General features: G+C 37.4%; 1 protein-coding gene and 1 long non-coding RNA gene across 2 annotated transcripts in view; one reads left to right on the forward strand and one right to left on the reverse strand.

The window, feature by feature from the left end:
• The window catches only part of LOC128922086 (uncharacterized), a 112,450-nt gene extending 92,300 nt beyond the window's left edge, over positions 1 to 20,150 (forward strand). Inside the window, exons 2-3 of the long non-coding RNA XR_008471356.1 lie at positions 17,304 to 17,655; positions 17,713 to 20,150. This is a non-coding gene — a long non-coding RNA (uncharacterized LOC128922086). The remainder of the gene's footprint in view (positions 1 to 17,303; positions 17,656 to 17,712) is intronic.
• LOC105214666 (paxillin homolog 1) overlaps positions 1 to 21,684 on the reverse strand; it is a 165,271-nt gene that overhangs the window by 28,861 nt on the left and 114,726 nt on the right. The window lies entirely within an intron of this gene.

The raw sequence follows: 21,684 nt of genomic DNA on the forward strand, positions 1-21,684 counted from the left end.
AATCCCGGATTTTTTACCTAATCCGAATGATTTTCCTCGAATAACCCCCAAACCAGTGGACCGATAGGGGCATTTGAGGGGTCTATGGAAAGAGGAACGCTTGCTGCACGTTCCTACCAATTTTTAACTGGATCCATCCATTATTGCGCGTTTTATTCGAAAATCCCGGATTTTTTACCTAAGCCGAATGATTTTCCTCGAATAACCCCCAAACCAGTGGACCGATAGGGGCATTTGAGGGGTCTATGGAAAGAGGGACGCTTGCTGCACGTTCCTACCAATTTTTAACTGGATCCATCCATTATTTTGCGTTTTATTCGAAAATCCCGGATTTTTTACCTAATCCGAATGATTTTCCTCGAATAACCCCCAAACCAGTGGACCGATAGGGGCATTTGAGGGGTCTATGGAAAGAGGAACGCTTGCTGCACGTTCCTACCAATTTTTAACTGGATCCATCCATTATTGCGCGTTTTATTCGAAAATCTCGGATTTTTTACCTAATCCGAATGATTTTCCTCGAATAACCCCCAAACCAGTGGACCGATAGGGGCATTTGAGGGGTCTATGGAAAGAGGAACGCTTGCTGCACGTTCCTACCAATTTTTAACTGGATCCATCCATTATTGCGCGTTTTATTCAAAAATCCCGGATTTTTTACCTAATCCGAATGATTTTCCTCGAATAACCCCCAAACCAGTGGACCGATAGGGGCATTTGAGGGGTCTATGGAAAGAGGGACGCTTGCTGCACGTTCCTACCAATTTTTAACTGGATCCATCCATTATTTTGCGTTTTATTCAAAAATCCTAATCCGAATGATTTTCCTCGAATAACCCCCAAACCAAAGGACCGATAGGGGCATTTGAGGGGTCTATGGGAAGAGGAACGCTTGCTGCACGTTCCTACCAATTTTTAACTGGATCCATCCATTATTTGGCGTTTTATTCGAAAATCCCGGATTTTTTACCTAATCCGTATGATTTTCCTCGAATAAGACCCTGTCGGTCCACTGGTTTGGGGGTTATTCGAGGAAAATCATTCGGATTAGGTAAAAAATCCGAGATTTTTCAATAAAACGCAAAATAATGGATGGATCCAGTTAAAAATTGGTAGGAACGTGCAGTAAGCGTTCCTCTTTCCATACACCCCCCAAATGCCCCTATCGGTCCACTGGTTTGAGGGTTTTTCGAGGAAAATCATACGGATTAGGTAAAAAATCCGGGATTTTCGAATAAAACGCCAAATAATGGATGGATCCAGTTAAAAATTGGTAGGAACGTGCAGCAAGCGTTCCTCTTTCCATATACCCCTCAAATGACCCCGTCGGTCCACTGGTTTGGGGGTTATTCGAGGAAAATCATTCGGATTAGGTAAAAAATCCGGGATTTTCGAATAAAACGCCATATAATGGATGGATCCAGTTAAAAATTGGTAGGAACGTGCAGTAAGCGTTCCTCTTTCCATAGACCCCTCAAATGCCCCTATCGGTCCACTGGTTTCGGAGTTATTCGAGGAAAATCATTCGGATTAGGTAAAAAATCCGGGATTTTCGAATAAAACGCAAAATAATGGATGGATCCAGTTAAAAATTGGTAGGAACGTGCAGCAAGCGTTCCTCTTTCCATATACCCCTCAAATGATCCTGTCTGTCCACTGGTTTGGGGGTTATTCGAGGAAAATCATTCGGATTAGGTAAAAAATCCGGGATTTTCGAATAAAACGCAAAATAATGGATGGATCCAGTTAAAAATTGGTAGGAACGTGCAGTAAGCGTTCCTCTTTCCATAGACCCCTCAAATGCCCCTATCGGTCCACTGGTTTCGGGGTTATTCGAGGAAAATCATTCGGATTAGGTAAAAAATCCGGGATTTTCGAATAAAACGTAACATAATGGATGGATCCAGTTAAAAATTGGTAGGAACGTGCAGCAAGCGTTCCTCTTTCCATATACCCCTCAAATGACCCTGTCGGTCCACTGGTTTGGGGGTTATTCGAGGAAAATCATTCGGATTAGGTAAAAAATCCCGGATTTTCGAATAAAACGCAAAATAATGGATGGATCCAGTTAAAAATTGGTAGGAACGTGCAGAAAGCGTTCCTCTTTCCATACGACCCTGAAATACATCTATTGGTCCACCGGTTTAGGGGTTTTTCGAGGAAAATCATTCGGATTAGGTAAAAAATTCGGGATTTTTGAATAAAACGCAAAATAATGGATGGATCCAGTTAAAAATTGGTAGGAACATGCAGCAAGCGTTCCTCTTTCCATATACCCCTCAAATGACCCTGTCGGTCCACTGGTTTGGGGGTTATTCGAGGAAAATCATTCGGATTAGGTAAAAAATCCCGGATTTTCGAATAAAACGCCAAATAATGGATGGATCCAGTTAAAAATTGGTAGGAACGTGCAGAAAGCGTTCCTCTTTCCATACGACCCTGAAATACATCTATTGGTCCACCGGTTTAGGGGTTTTTCGAGGAAAATCATTCGGATTAGGTAAAAAATTCGGGATTTTTGAATAAAACGCAAAATAATGGATGGATCCAGTTAAAAATTGGTAGGAACATGCAGCAAGCGTTCCTCTTTCCATAGACCCCTCAAATGTCCCTATCGGTCCACTGGTTTGGGGGTTATTCGAGGAAAATCATTCGGATTAGGTAAAAAATCCGGGATTTTCGAATAAAACGTAAAATAATGGATGGCTCCAGTTAAAAATTGGTAGGAACGTGCAGCAAGCGTTCCTCTTTCCATATACCCCTCAAATGACCCTGTCGGTCCACTGGTTTGGGGGTTATTCGAGGAAAACCATTCGGATTAGGTAAAAAATCCCGGATTTTCGAATAAAACGCAAAATAATGGATGGATCTAGTTAAAAATTGGTAGGAACGTGCAGAAAGCGTTCCTCTTTCCATACGACCCTGAAATACATCTATTGGTCCACCGGTTTAGGGGTTTTTCGAGGAAAATCATTCGGATTAGGTAAAAAATTCGGGATTTTTGAATAAAACGCAAAATAATGTATGGATCCAGTTAAAAATTATTAGGAACATGCAGCAAGGGTTCCTCTTTCCATAGACCCCTCAAATGTCCCTATCGGTCCACTGGTTTGGGGGTTATTCGAGGAAAATCATTCGGATTAGGTAAAAAATCCGGGATTTTCGAATAAAACGTAAAATAATGGATGGATCCAGTTAAAAATTGGTAGGAACGTGCAGCAAGCGTTCCTCTTTCCATATACCCCTCAAATGACCCTGTCGGTCCACTGGTTTGGGGCTTATTCAAGGAAAATCATTCGGATTAGGTAAAAAATCCCGGATTTTCGAATAAAACGCAAAATAATGGATGGATCCAGTCCAAAATTGGTTGGTACGTGCAGCAAGCGTCCCTCATTCCATACACACCTGAAATACCTCTATCGGTCCACTGGTTTGGGGGTTCTTCAAGGAAAATCATTCGGATTAGGTAAAAATCCGGGATTTTTGAATAAAACGCAAAATAATGGATGGATCCAGTCCAAAATTGGTTGGTACGTGCAGCAAAAGTCCCTCTTTCCATACATCCCTCAAATATTCCTATCGGTCCACTGGTTTGGGGGTTATTCGAGGAAAATCATTCGGATTAGGTAAAAAATCCGGGATTTTTGAATAAAACGCAAAATAATGAATGTATCCAGTTAAAAATTGGTCCCTCAAATGACCGAATTGGTGGATTTATTAAAAAAAAAACCCGAATTCCTCAATGTATGCAATGGCGAGTAATGCATTCTTATCGGTGAGTATATGTGATGTGCTGCAGAAATTTTGCAATCCCAGATATCTACTAGTGGCCCATAATCGAGCTGTAGTGGTCTTGTCGACGGTTTTCCTTGAATAACTACCAGACCTGTGGACCGACTGATTTAGTACAAGATCTAATGTGTGTTTTGGACTTCTGTCCGTCCTCAATAGTAACGAGTGTGAAACGCTCAAGCACATTTGCAGTCATCATCATTAGTCAACCAGAGGAAGGCAATGAAACGCTCGAAAAATGCAACTCATGCAAGTCTTTTAAGCTTCGCACATTCTCTTGCGCAGCGATTCTGGCACACAGCTGTCATTAAGCTATTTAACCGCAGTAATGATTACAATTGCCGGCAACGGTTGTTGTTGTTGTTGTTGCAAAGAGCAGTGATGGCATTTAAAAGCTGAAAAATTGCATACGAAACCGTTTAACGAGCCACTGTAGCACAAAACTACACACGCAAGCGCACAAATACATACATATTTATCACTCTGTATATATATATATCTCCATAAGTATGTGCAACGTTATTAAATCAGCGGCTTGATTGCATTAGCGGCGCAACGCGGCATACTGTGGTGGCGCTGTGCGGTTGCTGTTGCAGCGATTTTAGTGATCATTAGCGCATGCATTGGCTTTACGAGTGGCAACTAAAAGCTGTCGGCTGTCGATATTTGCTTTTGTTGTTTTTTTCACAGTTGTTTTTTTTTTTTTTTTTGGTTTTATAACTGCCGCTATTTGCCTTTCGTTTCATTTGCGCTCGTAGCAGTTGAGCCGATAGAACTGTTAGTGCCGTAGTTGTTCTTCTTGTTGTTGCCGTTGCTAGTCTCGTGAGTTGTTGCACCTTTTGGCATTTGTGTGGCAATTGTCAGTAAATTTATAATTGAACAAACGCGATTTTGACAGATTTCAAAGATAATAGTGCAAACGCGCGATACATTGCGCGAGCGCCGCTCTACAGCTAAACGCGAACTTTATTGACAGCCAAGCGGCCGACACAAAAGACACCAATGAAAAAATGAGTATAAACTCTGGAGTGGCAGTAATCAACACCCCGCAATGTGTGGTGGCACAAAGTAAACAAAAGAGAAACGCGCTGATTGGCAAATACAATAAGCGCGCGCTCCACACAACTCAGCGCGCGCCGCGCAACTTCTACAACCACTGCGGCGCGCAACTCCAGTAAGCGCCTTGACGCGCCGCGCACCGCACGCCATCTATCGGCGCACCGCGTCACCTTGCTCACACCGCTCCACACTAAATCATAATCATGTGTAATATTTTCAATAAGAGGCAATTATCGTGAGACAGTAAGCGGCACAGCGCGCGGCATGGTGCTGCGCGGCAACTTCCGCGAATCGCCGCCAAGCGCTGAGAAACGCTGCTGGTTGTCAGCGCATAGACGCCAGCTGGCGCTGCTGCCATTGCTACTGTAGTTGCTACTGTAGTTGCAGCTGGGAAGCAAAACTAGTGGCGTGACAAGTAACTGGTTTCCAACACAAGCGCGCGCAAATACAGTTATGCCACATGTAAGTATGTATGACGCGCCGCCAACAATAATTCGGTTAATTGCCATGCCTGTTGCTGCCAATGTTGTTAAAAGCGCTTCTGTAAATATTGACTGACTGTCTTCGACAGCACATAAAACGTAACAAATGCAACAATGTTGCAGACTTGCTGAAGAAAGCGTTTTCCCAGCGCTCAAGCGCTAATGACAAATTGTTACACTACGCCTTGAATAACTATTTGACTTTCCCTCACTTTTTCATGTGGAACATATTTTTTTTTATCAATTATTATTCCGCGCATTACGCATGCCAGTCATGCGACATGCGCTCAGTTGCCACTTGTCGCCGTGGCATAATTAATTTCGCATTTGTTGCATGCGAATTTATGCGCGTTTTATTTAAAATGCATATCAAAATGAAATTAATAAAATAAATCAATGCAAAAGCAGTTGTACACACACAGTAGTAATAGCAATTGCTTCAACAACAACAACAACAACAGCTGTCAACAACATATGCGTCCAAAGTCGGGCACTTTGCAGTTTGCGCGCACTGTGGGTATGTTTGTACGTGCCGCATCGCGGGCGCACGTAGCATCGCAAGCGCGAAAATCACATCGCCACTTTATTACAAAAATATGTTGCATATATTCACGTTTACACTGCTGCGCGCCTGTACAGCCGTATTTATGTGCTCAAAAATGTCGTTTGAATAGCCAAATCACAGCTCAGTCGCAGCTTTCGATATGTCAGCGGCCATCGCGCGACTTGTAAAGGAATTGTTGTGCTTCAGTTGGTATTTTCAATTTTTGTAAATAATTTCTCATTTCCATATTAAATTTCAAATTTCCTTGGCTACTCCTTTTTAAGTCTATTGGTTCTTTAACCTCTTAACATCCAGGAATCCACCAGATCGTAACGACTGATTTTTCGATTCACGACGATACTTTTCAGCAAACCACTTGGACCTCGGCTCCTGTTAAAAAGGTCCTTCGAACTGCTTTCCCTCAGCAAGGTCCATCTCGGCGCGATCTTTTCTTGTGCTGACTGTACATTGTCCGATAGGTACGCATGCGTTGAGACTATGGATTCTGACAGATGCAAGTTGCCAAAGCAGTTTGGAGGAAGGTGAGGTGGAATAATCTAAGCATTTCCTCCTCCAATGTCCAGCTTTTGCCAGACTGAGGTTGAAACACCATGGAAGGCTCATTTTCGGCGAACCTAGCGAATTGTCTAGAATAGACATGAGCCGGCTATCAAGTAATTAGAAGTTCCAAGCGCTTTGCAGAATCATACGGATATTTTTGATCCATTAGGAGTTTATTAGAATTGCAAAGGACAGCGCTCAAAACTGTCGAAGTAAGATCTTCCTGCATACGCAAAGATCTGACTACTAACCAAACCTAACCTGTTATCACAAACAGCTACAACTGGTATTGGAGCTTGAAAGGCTTTATTTGTAACATTTACTGATATTCATTAGTTCACGTGATCTCTTCTTTGAAAAATGTAATAAAATGGAATATCAAAAGAAAATCACTTAACCTTATGTAAGTATCTTAGACCGGAAATGAATCACATTATGGATATCCAGACAAGAACTAACAAACACGGTTAGATTTAAGAACACTATTTGGAAAACATTTTATGGCATTATAACTATGAAAATTAGACCTTAGGGCGTCTCACCCGTTTATTTGATATCGAAGTTCGTTTTTAGAACTAAGAAAAGGTCTTGGGAAAGACTTAAACTCTTAAAGCAAAAACAGGGAACCCCGGACAGCTAATAAAAGTTCTGATACTAACAGTCGATGGGTGTTTTCGTGTTTCGGGGTTCAAACCACGAACCAAAGATCGATAGGGAGACGGATGCTATGTAGGTTGAAGGTCGTAGAGGTTGAGGTTAGAGGTCGCTCTATTAAATTTTCTACTTATCGAGAGTTAACTTAAAATGGATTCGAGATCATCGAGAAATGTGAAGGCTTGTTTTTGATAAGTAAATAAGATAACAGAGTAAATAAGATAACAAGCCTGTAAGTAAATAAGTACCATAAACGTGCCCAGTGTGTCACCCACATCAACGACCTCACATTGACAGTTACAAAACATCCGCTTTGCATGCCAGAAATTATGCAAAATAAATTAACAACCAATTAGCGGGGGACTCAAATTATGCATAACTGCACACTTCGCTTGATATATGTATGTATGTATATTTTTATGACGGTACATATTATAAATTTTCAACACGATTTTGTACACTTCATTGCCAGCTGTGCTGACAGTTTTTGTTCAGGTGTTGATAATGTGTTTAATGCAAGCGCTTTAATAATAGATTTTAATTGCAGATAACGGTCAATATCGTGATAGATACGAAATTAATCAGCGCTATTTTACAGTTATACGCGGAACTAGTTTTGTGAGTAAACTAACGGCACTAATAAGAATCGAAAATATGGAAAACGTTTTATCGTTTTAGGTTAGAGGGGTTAGAGAAGAAACTACAATGGATCAACTTCAAATGGGTTTCTGCGAACAGTTTGGAAACCACAGTACCTGATTTTCCACATAAAATTTTACTAAACTAAAATATTACAATAAAAATTCATTAAACGAAAAACGATGGCGCCTAGTTCAATGACAGCGTTGCAATTGCAATATTCCGCCAGCATTTTAAACCCGCCTGACAAGTGCAACGCACGTGTTGCATGAATTTTCACACATTTTCAACGCAGCACTTTCTCACACACACGCACACATTGAAATAAAGACCCTTCAAAATTTAAAACTCAACAAACAGTGGAGGCCCACGCAAAATTGTTGCAAGTGTCATATGCGGTAAACATGCAACACAGGCGACGGAACGTCAACGCGTAATGTGTGTAAAATAATTAAAACGGCACACTCAGCCCACGCATTTGCAGAGGCAGGCATAGTATGTGGCAATGCGTTTTTTTTCCAGTGCCACACTCAGCGCTAACGAAAATACGACACCACAACGCGGTAAATGCCACATTTGCCACGCGCATACACACATGCAACAAACAGAGTAGCACCTTTAATGCGCCAGCAAACACAACCCACACAACGCCCACACACACACACAGACCCCCACTCGGTACTGAAAACACTTGCCACACAAATTCCACAAATTCCGGCGATGCGCCACACCAATCAACATGCCACGCTGAGGCAGCTGTTGCAACGGCCGCTGTGGCAGCGACGCGCAATTTCGGCAGCAAATCGTGTTTTCCGCCATCAACATTACAGCGTAACGGTACAACAACAACACACATTTGATGTTGCCAACAGACTGACGCCTACAATGCAACAACGACAACGATCGCTGTGTGCTGTAGTGCGCCTGCTGTTGACGTTTGTCATATGAAACTCACCACTAATTAGTGTCATTACACACGCTCCATATGACGTTGCGACAATTTTCCATTACCAACACCCAAAGTGCCAGCAACAGCAACAGCAACAGCATGAGACAGCAGCAACAGTGCGAGCTGGCTGGAGCAGAGACAAACCTCGGTTTGAAAAACCAAAAATCAGAGGCCACACCAACAGCACAACACTTTCACCAATGTTGCTGCCGCCACCAACGCCAACACGACACAGCCATCGGATGCCTTGTAGTCATAATCACCGTTCGCAACCAAAGAGCAGCCGTCATTTGCAGGCAAGCAGGCCCTGGCAATGCGCGCTGATCACCGTCTGCTTTGCCGACATTTCGTTGTGAAACCCTATACTTTTAGGCGCATTGCAAAAACATTCGTATGCTAAATGACGCTGGCGTTGGCATTTGTGGTGGCATTTTTGGCGTTCGGCCGTGGTTTGAGCGCCGGTAAATGCATGTGGCCAAGCTGTTGTCATAGACAAATTCAATTCGAGCCGTCACAAATGTGATAGGATTTGTGTCCGTCCGGCGCTCGTAAATTGGTGCGAAAAATTACGCTTTGCAAACACCTACATGGATACATGCATACATAAAAGAACATATGATTATGTGGATATGCAGCGTTGTATGGTGAGAGCATTGTAAATTGAGCGAGGGAAATCAACTCTGTTTTTTCTGTGCTTTGATCAAAATTTAACAGGATTGTATTTCTATGCAAAACGGGGTATTAGAATTTAATGTGCCGCCAATATACGGGAATTTGGATTGAAAATTTAAGAGGATCTTTAACCAGGTTTCAAAGAAATATTAAAAAAATATAGAGTAAATAAAGATCACCAGTTGCAGTTATTCATTATAAAAAGAATGTTGATAAATATGTATTGTTAAAATAAATCGATAAATGTATATCGAAAAATTTCGAAATTTATTTAATTTATATTTTAGTTATAATTTTTAATTTCGAGTTAATTTAATTTTCGTAATTATCGATAAATGGTTAAAATAAATCGATAAATGTATATCGAAAAATATCGAAATTTATTTTTAAATGTATCGAATTTATATATATTTCATTATTTGATTAATTTCAATTTGTTATTTATCGATAAATATTGTAAAAATAAATCGATAAATCTATATCGAAAGATATCGAAATTTATTAAGTTTGCAAAGAGTAATTTTTTTTCTGTGATACGATAGTGTGATAAATAGAAAAAATTTTAAAACGTAGTCAAATTAATAAGATTCGATTGAAGAATGTCGATTATCCGATATTCTTTGTGTGGTTATAAAAAGGGAACATATAATGTCAGATATGGTAGATATGAGTCAAAAATACGTAATTTTTGTTCTAAACGGACTTCTTCTAAGACTAATGCTTACGATACTATTATACTACATTAAGCTGTCTCACTTGCTGTAATGAGAAGGTAGCTATGGTATGGAGGAGATCTCACTCGAATTTGTCTCAAGTTCGAAGATTCAGAATACTAAATATCCTAATATGGGAGTAATTTTTGGAAAAATTCAATAAATCTAGTCTGATTGGCTCCAAAATTCTATAAACAGGGGAAGTCCGAGGCCTGAACTTTAGTTTTTGTTTTCAAGTCAAACCTTGAGAATCCTATAAGATGGCTTATATTCTTAACAGATACAGACAGATAGTCTAGACTTATATCTATGATTTCACTCATCATTCTCTATATTATATAAAAATAGAAAAACCTATAAATCAAGGAAACGGAACAGTCCCTACATCTCTGAAAAGCAGAATTTAATCTGGGTTTTGAGATTCAGATATGGAGATGTTCAATGACAGCAGTCAAATCATTAAATTTAAAAGAAATTATTAAGAACTTTCAACAACTTTCGCTTTCTTTTCCCCACCACAGTGCTCATTTAACCACTATGTGCCCAATCCAAGCTACATGGACCTATGCCACGAACAGCTAGCGATGCATGATAACTCGACATGAACCAAACTCGATAATTATGCCTTAATGATTAAATTAAATAAAAACTCGTTAAATTATTTACTAAACACTCGCAACAAAATAAAAACTATATATACACCCTTCATGGTTTCGAATTAATTACCACCTTCTTCAAGAAGAAAACCAACAACTCGAAGGCGTACATTGCAGACAAACGACGTTGTAAAAGTGCCCACTCATTACTCAACTGGCACAAAGTTAAATAAAAACAAGCCAACAGTCAGCCAGCCAGTCAAAGGCCAATCATCAATCTTAGCAGGGATCCCTTTCATTCATAAAACATGACATAAAATTACACCTGGCTTGGTCGCAGTAAGCCAGCGCAAGGGTGTCTCCGGCGATTTGTGGCCGACGTACGGACGGACGGACAACAGCACGTTAGGTACTCATTGGCAATTACCACATAAAAAGTTATGAGCACACTCTCACGCCTACTTCCATCGACTAATTTTGGTAGCAAATGCTACTAAGTAACTGTGTGACCCCTTCAGAAATGATTCTTCGTCTATGTGTGTGAAACTATGCGACAATTTTCTAGTAAAATCCTGCACGAAACGGATTTAAAAGTAACAAACTTCCGTTAAAAATAGCGTGCAATATGGCAATTTTACCGGTCACTTTAATTGTATGCCGTCCAAAGGGGGTGTCGGGGTAAAAGTTTCGCAAGTTCGACCAAATTACAGGTTGATTGCAAGACGCTCAATCGAGGTAGCGCAGTTAAAAAGGGTTTAAAGGAGTCAACGACGAACGGTCTCAATGCGACAGCAGGCGTACGAGTCATAACGACGGCGCAAAACGGTATAATTAAGGGTTACATGCGCTGATGGAATTACCGTAAGGAAGACGAGTGGTTTAAGTGAGGGCATGAGCGGTAAATTAGGTACAACTATATATATGTAAGTATGGGAGTAGCGTGCGGTTAAGCGAGTGTCGCTAGTTAACGAACTAAACTGTGAAAGAATTAAATGAGAGCAATCCAAGTAGGTGGAAGAGAGAGAGGGGCACAACTAATGAATAGCTGGGTATGAGTGGCATGTGTATGACGGGTTTAAGTAGTATTATTAAAATAATGAAGTGTACACGGCAAATCGGAATATTGATTACAGTTAATGAGACACAACTACCGCACAGGTATTCTTATAAACAGGTGTATACGGTTTTGGGCAGCAAAATAGGGAAGTTTATATGAAATGGTAATATTATTGAGAGAGAATGTAGATAGTATTGATTATTCCAATATTCGAGATTTTTGGCAGAGCTCTTTAAAAAGTATAGATTCTAATATCGGTCTTAAAATAGCAATGGAAAATACCCGAAAATTCGAAGTAAGCTCTTTTATTGCACACCACTGTGATTTTAAAGTCATCCATCTATGTTGGTACTCTCGTTTTACTAAAATTTTTAAGAATCACTAAAGACTAAGACTCGGAATAGACGGTACTCAACAAAAATCATTTGCATATATGCGACTTTGACGCATTCCTTCCAGCTCTAACGGTAAATGCGAATTATGAGTAGAAACGCAAGCCAGTTCTCGAGCAACAGACTAAGCTACTATAATAAGTTAGACTGAGGTAGCTGGCATTTGTAAATGTCGAGTTCGACGGAAACGGAAATACAAACGCAAAGCACGCAGCCGTCATCGTCAGTCAAATGGGCGCGTACAGAAATCTACAACCGGACTTCAGTTTCAAGCAGTTGTGTAAACATTTAAATTGCATTTCATTTAAATTATAAGCACGAGTGGAAGACTTAGAGACGGTGGCAGGGATTTCGAGGTGAAGAAAGGATTTGAGGCAAATAAATTATGGGAAGAGTGAAAAGACTAGAGAAAGAGAGAGAAATGCTACAAGAATTAAAGCAAAAATATTATAATAATAAAAATGTTCAGCCCGTGAATTGTGAATGTGTGCTTTCGTATGAGAAGGTAAGTGCCACATTTGCATATTGGACATGTGCTTGGGCAGTTGAACCGAGAGTGAGTCAAGTGCTGTGTAGGCAAGCAATAAAATGTAATTTAAAAACAAATATGTAAGGCTTCAGTGAAAACAATTAAATAAAAACTACAAGTGGAATAAAAAAACAAACAAACGACAACAAGAAAGCAAGCAAATATAATAAATAAAGGAGAACAGCATTGGGAGGAGTGAGAAAATTGAAGAAAAAAATTATATGCAAATGGCCAACAATTAAAGAGAGAAACGTGAGTCAAACGCAGCTTAGTTGAAAACCTAGCTGCTGGCTCACCTTGTGTGGCAACAACAGGCAGGCAGTAAATATTGAAGGAGGAGGGAGGAAAAAAAGCAAGAAAACAATTTGAAAGAATAGACCACATAATTCATTTTTAATTTTTTTCGGTATATTTTCTGCCGTTTTGCTTTGCGTTTGTTGTTTTAAATATGCAAACAACGTCCAGTTCTGCTGACAAATGTCATACTAATGGCGCCTCAAACGTGTAATGCTTCTTGCATAACAACTACTTGGACTTTTTCATATTTTATTCTTGGTTTATATTTTTTCATGCGCGCCATTGTTGCCATTGCACCCACTGAACACTCATTACGGCCAATTTGCCGCTGACAGTGAAACCTGCTAAAAATCTTATGTTGCTGGGGTGAGACACTTCAAGTTTTGAAACAATATATGTGGGTACATCGTATGAAGGTAAATATAAAAAGAATAGAAAATTGTTTTACTATTAAATAACATTCAGTAAGGAGCCCTTAACCACTAACTACAAAAACTCACAATAAACAAAAATTGTTTTAACGTTACCTTGGTTGTGAAACTGTTTAGGTTTGAGAATAAAAAGTTATACTTTGCCTTATATGAACCGTCTTATAAAGTCGACAAATGTTGTCATTTCAAAATTTAAAGGTCAAAGACAAAAATAAGATTATAGGTTTCGGAAAAATATAATATAATAACATATGATAACTGAAGAATAGAATATAGTCGAGCCAATAAGATCGGTTTTCAAATAATATGGGCGACTGTCAGTTATTCTGTCTATAGAAGTCACATAAAAGATGCCCGAACTGATAAATTTGTTATGAATTTTTGTAAATGGATAATCTTCCAAAGAAAAGATAATCAAACTACCAAAGAACTGATGATCAAACTTACAATTTACAGACGATAAGTTCTGTTAAACAAGATTTATAGCAAAATCAAAAATCTTTTTAAAATAATAAAGCTATACATATAGAAATTGGATGGATGGATTGTTCTAAAACAACATAGAGTTTATAATAAATGGAAATCAACTCTCGAAGGAAGAGCTTATGTATCATATTGAGAGAATATGTTCGGAAGATTACGTATAATATTACTAAAATAAACGACAAATTACTGTAAGAAGTAAATTCCCTTTTTAAGTAATGAAAGTTGGTAGTTCTGCTAAACACTTAGTCATCTGATCGTTTATGGTTCTCTCAGCCAAGACGTGAAATTATCAAATTATAAAAAGGTTTAAAGTCATAAGTTAGCTTCCAGTGTTGTAATCGTTAGCTAAAGAAACGACAATTCTAAGAATTAATGTGTGTTCCGTGTTGATTCAAAAGACAACAGTCATCCCCCACATGGTTTTGTAATGGATAATTACTTGCATTTTTAAACAATCTAATCAATGAGTTGCAGCGGTACTCGCCTTAATTGTAACGTAAGGTACATATGGTTGAAAGCTGACTGCCAACAAGATCAACAACAACAAGAACAATATATTCTTAAAAAAAAAGAGGATCACATAATCTGGAAAAATCATTTTTAGAGAAAAATGAATTTGGTGCTGTGGTCTACTGGTAAGATACTATATTGAAAGCCAATTGAAAAATGGAAAAAATCATCTAAGATTTCTTTTTCGTTCAATATTTGAAACAGGAAGGCACATATTGTTCAACAATTTATGCCAGATCTTTATGAAATAACTGTAAATCAAACAATTTTAGCAAATCTAATATAAAAAGTATGTAATAAAGGGATGAAAAGGAAATCTTAGATACAACAACAACAAGGGAATGTGCTATAATTGCGCAAGAATGCAATAAGGCACAAGCAAACACACAGCGCCACATGTGTTGCCGCTTCATAACTCAACAAAAACATACTTCCGTTTGTCGAAAATATTTGTACAACTACAACACATACATACACATACCTACATGTGTGTGTGAATATACAAATACAATTGTAATAAAAAAAGTTAAACTGCAAAATTTATTACTATTTGGTGTGGAAAGTAATAAAGCAGCAAACAATAACAAGCGCTAAAAAATCGAAAAAAAGGAAAAGAAGAGTGGAAGTGCGAAATAAAGCACAAAGGCACTTATGAGCACATGTATGTATGTGTATGTGTGAGTATTATTACACTAGCGCAAATTGAGCGCAAACGAAGGAGATTTATATTATTCTGCCCATTTTTTTCGCAGCTTACAACCTTTGAGCACTTGTGTGTGTGTGTGTGTGTGTGTGTCTGTATATGATTGGGTGCTGGTATGTTTTTCGTGGTTGTGTTGGCGTGCGACATGTGTCGTTGATTGGTATTTATGGGTGTTTAAGTGCTCTCATTCAGCACTCATATTGTTAGTGCTAAATTGCACTTATGCGAATAGTAGTTCATTGGTTTGTTGTTGTTCAGCAATTCACATGCAATTGACAGCAGTAAATGTCAAGCGCTCCACACAGCTAGCTGAAATATAGAAATTTATATGTATGTAGGCATGTTTGTATGCGTGTGTGCCGTCATAGTTTATCCCTGCCGCACTTGAAGCGAAGCCAACTTCAACTGCTACTACAACTTTGAAGTGCCTTTCAGCGTACAAGCTTTTTAGTATTTGCCAAAGCTTCATGCAGCAGCGAGTGTGACTGATGTTGGCAAATAAACGCGGTAGCACACAGGCGGACGGATGATTTTCATTTAGATATATATGTATGTAGGTATATAAGTATGTATGTATGTATCTTTATATATATGTATGTCAAAGTACACATGTACCCACATATCGACAACATTTGGTGTCAGCTTGCAACACGCCACTAAAGTGTCTACCTTTCTCCCCCACTCTTCGATAGTCAGCAGCTTAAAATTCAAGCTTACGTACCAATACATACATATGTACGTATATATGTATATTTATTTACTAACGTTTGTCAGTTTGCTTGCCTCATAGCTGTCTAAGCGCGCTGTGTGTGATTTCTATACAATCCCTACTATGCTATTGGCTCTGGCCCCACTGTCAATTCCACGCCACTTAACGATTTCTATTCGACTGTCAAGCACTTGAGCGTACATACATACATAATATATATATGTATATATATATATATGTATGTATGTATGTATATTTATATACCAAAAGGTAGCTCGGTGTGTGCAATGCACAAATCGCTGCGAATCAACGCATTTCGCATTAGTTTCAATTCAATACAATGCTGCTAGCTAGTATTGTTGCTATTGATATTTACGGCTTTAGCTGCCGTTGTTGCAGTGGTTGTTGTTGTTGTTGTTGTTGTTGCCACACACTCATGTTTTACACATCATTGGAATTTTTATTAAGTTGTTTGCAATATGTTGCTGCTGCCACGCTACCGCTGACTGCTGCATGACTGATATAACAATGAAGTTTAGTGCGCGGAAAAAGGAAAAGCATAAAAAACATAAAAAACAGCACAAAAAAAGCGACAAACAACAACAAATCTTATGTGCGCCACTGTCAACAACTGGGCTGTTTTGTATGCCACATTTCCTTTCGCAAATAAATAAATGTGCGTATATCTTCCGTTTATTCGCCAAGTGTGTTGTTGTTGCTATTGTTAAGCTACCGCTTTGTCACAGCCATTGTCGTCTTATTTTTCTGCGTAAACAATTACGACAAATTGCGCTTTTATGGAGTTCAAGCTCGGTTGCAAAGCATGTGTGTGGCAACATCAGCAGCAGCAACAACAACAACAACAACAAGCACACGCACTAACTCTGTTAGAGATAGGATAACTCAGGTCTAAGGTTGATCCCGATTTTGAGCAAGAATGTTAGAGAGATCTTTGAAGTTTCACTGATGATGAATAAAAAAGGCCTCGAACCAGCTCGTGGTATGATGAGATGGGCTTGGGAACGATAACTCGGTTTTGAGGGTATTGGAACTTTATAATATAAATCCAGTCCCCTATTTGTCTCCATATTTAGTATCAAAAACGCGGCACTAATCCCAGTCGGCGCTTGCCTTCAGACCAAAACTGATTTTTGGGAATCTTACGTATAGCACCCGGTGAACCAGGCGAAGCACATGCAATCTACCATTCAAAGAGTCATTTTCGCATTCTCTCCATGTCAATATGATATACTGCCATCTTAAGTTTGAAAATCTACACTTGATCTATCGTACTTAGAGGTGCTAGATCTACTTCATCTATCACTCCTAGAGGCTCCAGAGGATCAGCTGTCTTAACCTGGTTAGATAAATTAACGCTGATTTAGATACATTTCCCAGGGATTTTTAATAACATCGGTCATTTGGTCTGACTGACTTCCTAAAGTTCTATGTATAGACCCTGCTCTGGCTTTCTAAACCTTCGAGCTCTGATCTGTGCTCCACTTTAATTATTTCCTATTTTTTTCAGGTTAAAACCAGAGATCCCGAGAGTGAAGTCCCGAGTTTTCCCAAAAGCTCATCTCATCTCTAACTAACACACATGACCAACAGCCTCCAAACAATCCCATTGTCTGCATTTCAGGCATACGAGTCAGCGCTGCTTAAATACTTAAGACAACTGTTGTTCACTGACCCACCGTGTGACAGCTGCTGTTCGCGGCGAGAGTATTTGACAGAGTAAACTTGTCAGAATTAACTTTACATTGATGTGACAAAGTAAAAAGGCGAGGATGTGGAAAAACAACTGCAAATACATACGCACTATAAAAGTTCGCACAACAACACTACCACTACAACAACAACAACTACTTCCACTACAGGTATTTGTATTCGGTATTTCTATTTGTACAACTCAATTCTCTAAGCGGTAATTTCAGACAGTTAGACGCACTTTTTTCAGACACAACAACCGCCGATTCCAGCGGGTGCTATTGACACCGGCATTGATATGCGCTACGCGTCGCTATGTGGCCAAGTGATAAACAGATGTACATCCAGTTGCAGCTGTTGTCGCTGATATTTAGTTAGTTGCACGTTTCCGTGAATAAATCCTACTTGAGGTTGATATAAACACCAATAAGGTTGCGGTTAATTAGTTAACAGCAAGCAAGAAATGGAGAAGAGTCATAGTCGCTTTCCGGATTTGGTGCACTGCTGGTGTTCTCAGCGCATATTAATTGAGTAAACATAAATGTTGTTTAAAATTTAAATGAGTTTCGAACTTTTTGGGATCTGTTACTAACTTAACCGAGTTTTTATGAAGAATCTCGAAGATAGAAAATTATCAGAGGTTGCTTCTGAACAAAGAAAGCAAGGAGTTTACTCTGAGGTTATTACAAATCGTTCTTAACATTTTTTTATGAACTTGTGAAACAGTTATGAGTTTTAGTGGACAACCAAGTCTAAAGGCGGTTTTCTTTAATTTAATTGCTGTTTTTAACTGTATTTTTTATATTTTTGGATCTATTACTAAATCAACGAGTTTGTAAATATAAAGAATGGAGAGGAAAGAAATTATTAGAGGCTACGTCTGAACAAAGAAAGTAAGGACAGAGTAATTAGAAATCGTTCTTAAAATTTTTTATGAACTTGTGGAACTAGACAACCAAGTCTAAAGGTGAGTACACGCCTCTCTCCATTCCTCTCCATTCTTTATATTTACAAACTCATTGATTTAGGAATAGAATCAATTCAAAGATATGTCAAACTTTAAGGCTTTGAAATATTATTTTTCATCCCATCTGTCGTCGTTTTTGAAAATGAGTACAGGTAGATTTCATATTTATCAAACTTCGGACATTTTCAGATCTATCTTTACCTAAGATATGAATGATAAGAACCTTTCGTTTTACAACTACAATACTATGTAAGAGAATACTATGTACAACTGAGAGACGAGTTCTGATTGATTCTGATTCTGAAGCTATTAAAAACGATTTTATAACAAAGGTGCTGAAACTCTGATCTTATAAATCAAGATTAGCAATCCATTGAGTAACTCAGAAGAGGTACGACCTATTGGTAGATAAACATGTGAAGAGAATGTAAGCTAAAATCTTAAAGAAAAAGATATCCTACATAACCTATATATAGATCTAAGCTTTGTAAGAAAATGAAAGAGACATCCTACAGACCCTTTATATAGATTTAAGCTTGGTAGTAAGTGCGAATCCCAGTTGCATTGTTTAAATCAAGTTTGCGTAGAATAAATTAGACTAAACAATTCCTATAGGTAGTAGGGAACTTCATCCGAAGAATCAGTAGTAAATAATTATATATCAACATATTTCTAACCTCACTTTCAGACTCAAATATAATCTTCAACAATTTTTTGTAAAGGTTTGCCCAGAGAGTGCATTTACTGGGCGTTGCAAACACAGCTACTGAGAAAAGATTGACATAAATATCACCACGAACCAACTAAATTACAATAAGACTACACAAATAGCTGAATATATTTAGCAAACCGCAAAAAAACTTAAATGAAATCACATTAGTTCGCTGTGCTTATGAATGAGAGAGATCATTTGGATTTCTACCCGTAATTAGGCACGTTTTGCAAATTGAAGATCGCGACAATAAACTATGCTAACAAGTTTAACACTCCCCAATAAGCCAATAAATGCCAATTAAAAATCACAACCGTACAAAAAACAACAGCCAACAAAACGTCACGTCTACCAATATAACAACAAAAACAAAGTTTTAAGTTTATTTACAACAAATAGAAGCAAGTTTTTAGAGCGCTTTGTGGCGCATTGAATGCAAAAGTCATGTCAATTGAGCAGCTGCGCAGCGGCAACAAGGCGCGACATTTACATATTTAAGCCGTACAATAATTAAACAAATAATTAAATATGGTTGAGGCGACAACAAATATTAAAAACACCAACTAGTGGCATTTTGAGTTGTCGTGAAAAGCAATTAACGCGCAGCCACTTGGTGCACAGACAGGGAGAGAGGCATTGTAGAGAGGAGGGGGAAAATACAAAATAAATATATTTAAACGAGTTAGTTGGTAGCGATTTGTGTAAATATTAGTAGTAACTGTCTAAACATGTAAATTCGCTTATGTCGAGCGCTAGGCACTTACTGCATAAATAATAGTATGAGCTGTACATTGTTGTTGACTATTATAGTTAATGTACATAAATCACTTGAAAGTACGTGGAGATAAGTTGGTAAATATATTACATCCCTGTTTGCTTTAATAATTATCAAATACAACTCTGTATACTAAACCAAAATTTTCAAAAATGGAAATAAACTATTTTTGTTTAGAAAAAATATCAAAAGTAATAAATTAGATACAAAAAAACAATTTACTTCGCCTTTTTTGTATATATTTTTATTTATAAAAAAATATTGGTATGATAAAAAATTTTTGAAATTTGTTGCATAGTGTCACTGAAAAAATTTAAATGTAAGCTTATTCGACGAGTTAAACGAAATTTATTTACTATCACTTATTAAAAATTAAAGACTTTTTAAGAATTTTAATTTAAAAAATTTTAATTCAAAAAAATATAATTATTGCAATTTTTGTGTAGCTCCAATAAAAAAATATTTCGAGAAAAATAATAAAATTAGAAAAATATAACTGAATTAATTTTTCTAACAGTAAGAAGTGTTTAAATTAATATTAGAAAAATAAAAAAAAAATGTAGATGCTTTTTTAACAGTACCGGAAATGTGAAACGAAAACGGAGAAAATTTAAAATGATGAAAAAATTAATTCATTATTTTTGATAACACTAAAAAACGCTTAAGTTGACATTAGAAATTTTAGAAAATACATTCAGAAATTATTTATAACTCTACAAAATTAAGCGATTTTGAAAACAAAAATATTTAAAAAAATTCTGTTTTTGAATGAAAAGATATGCATAAAATAATTTGTTTACTGGGTTATTTTCAACAACTACATAAATAACAATAAATACATACATACATATGTATGTATATAATAAATTCACTTATTAACATATTTACAAATATAGTATGACTAATGATAAATATGCATATACATATTTATGATTTACCTACATTTGTATATGTATGTATGATGCGTAATTATTTTTGCCGTCTGTTTGCTTAGCAATCTTGACGTACCCCTCATGCGGCAAGTATTAATTACCGATTCGCAAATAATAAATACAATAAATGCCAATAGGCAATCATTATTAACAAATATCAAATTAAATGGCAATGCTTATTGCGAAAAAACTGTGTGGTAATTGCAAAAATTAAATAAAAAAATATAAAAATAAAAAATAAAATAAAAATAAAAGACTGTATCAAGAAAACAGTCGCGCTAATGACAACAGACCTCAATTGGAATTACAGAAGTTGCTACATAAACATTGAGAAATGAAATGATTAGTGAAACAAAAATGCAATTATAGAATAATGAGAGTCTGAAATGAAAATCATTAATATTAATCGAAAAAATAAAAAAAAATTATATGAAAATCGGGTCTTGAGATGAAGCTGTAAGTTTCAAGCTATTGCTAATAATTTATAAAAAAAATATAAAAGTATATATAATATTTTAAAAATATGTATGTGCACAGGCACCTTTTCATACATATTAACAGAAAAATGCTGATACAATTAAGTTAATAATTAGGCTTATGCCAAATGCGGTCACACATATCAAATTTAATTAACAGCTGTAATGCATCTAAATTGGCTGTCAAGACGCAGCCGTAACCGTGAGTAAGCACAGCATGCGAAATTAAAATTGCACGATTAAGGCATATTGAAAATTCGAATAATTTGAAATTGAATGAATTCAAGAATTGTCGGTGTTCAGACTATTTTTAAGACAAAGACTAGTAAAGCAATGA

This window comes from Zeugodacus cucurbitae, chromosome 5, assembly GCF_028554725.1.
Source record: "Zeugodacus cucurbitae isolate PBARC_wt_2022May chromosome 5, idZeuCucr1.2, whole genome shotgun sequence".
Classification (NCBI taxonomy): Eukaryota; Metazoa; Arthropoda; class Insecta; order Diptera; family Tephritidae; genus Zeugodacus; species Zeugodacus cucurbitae.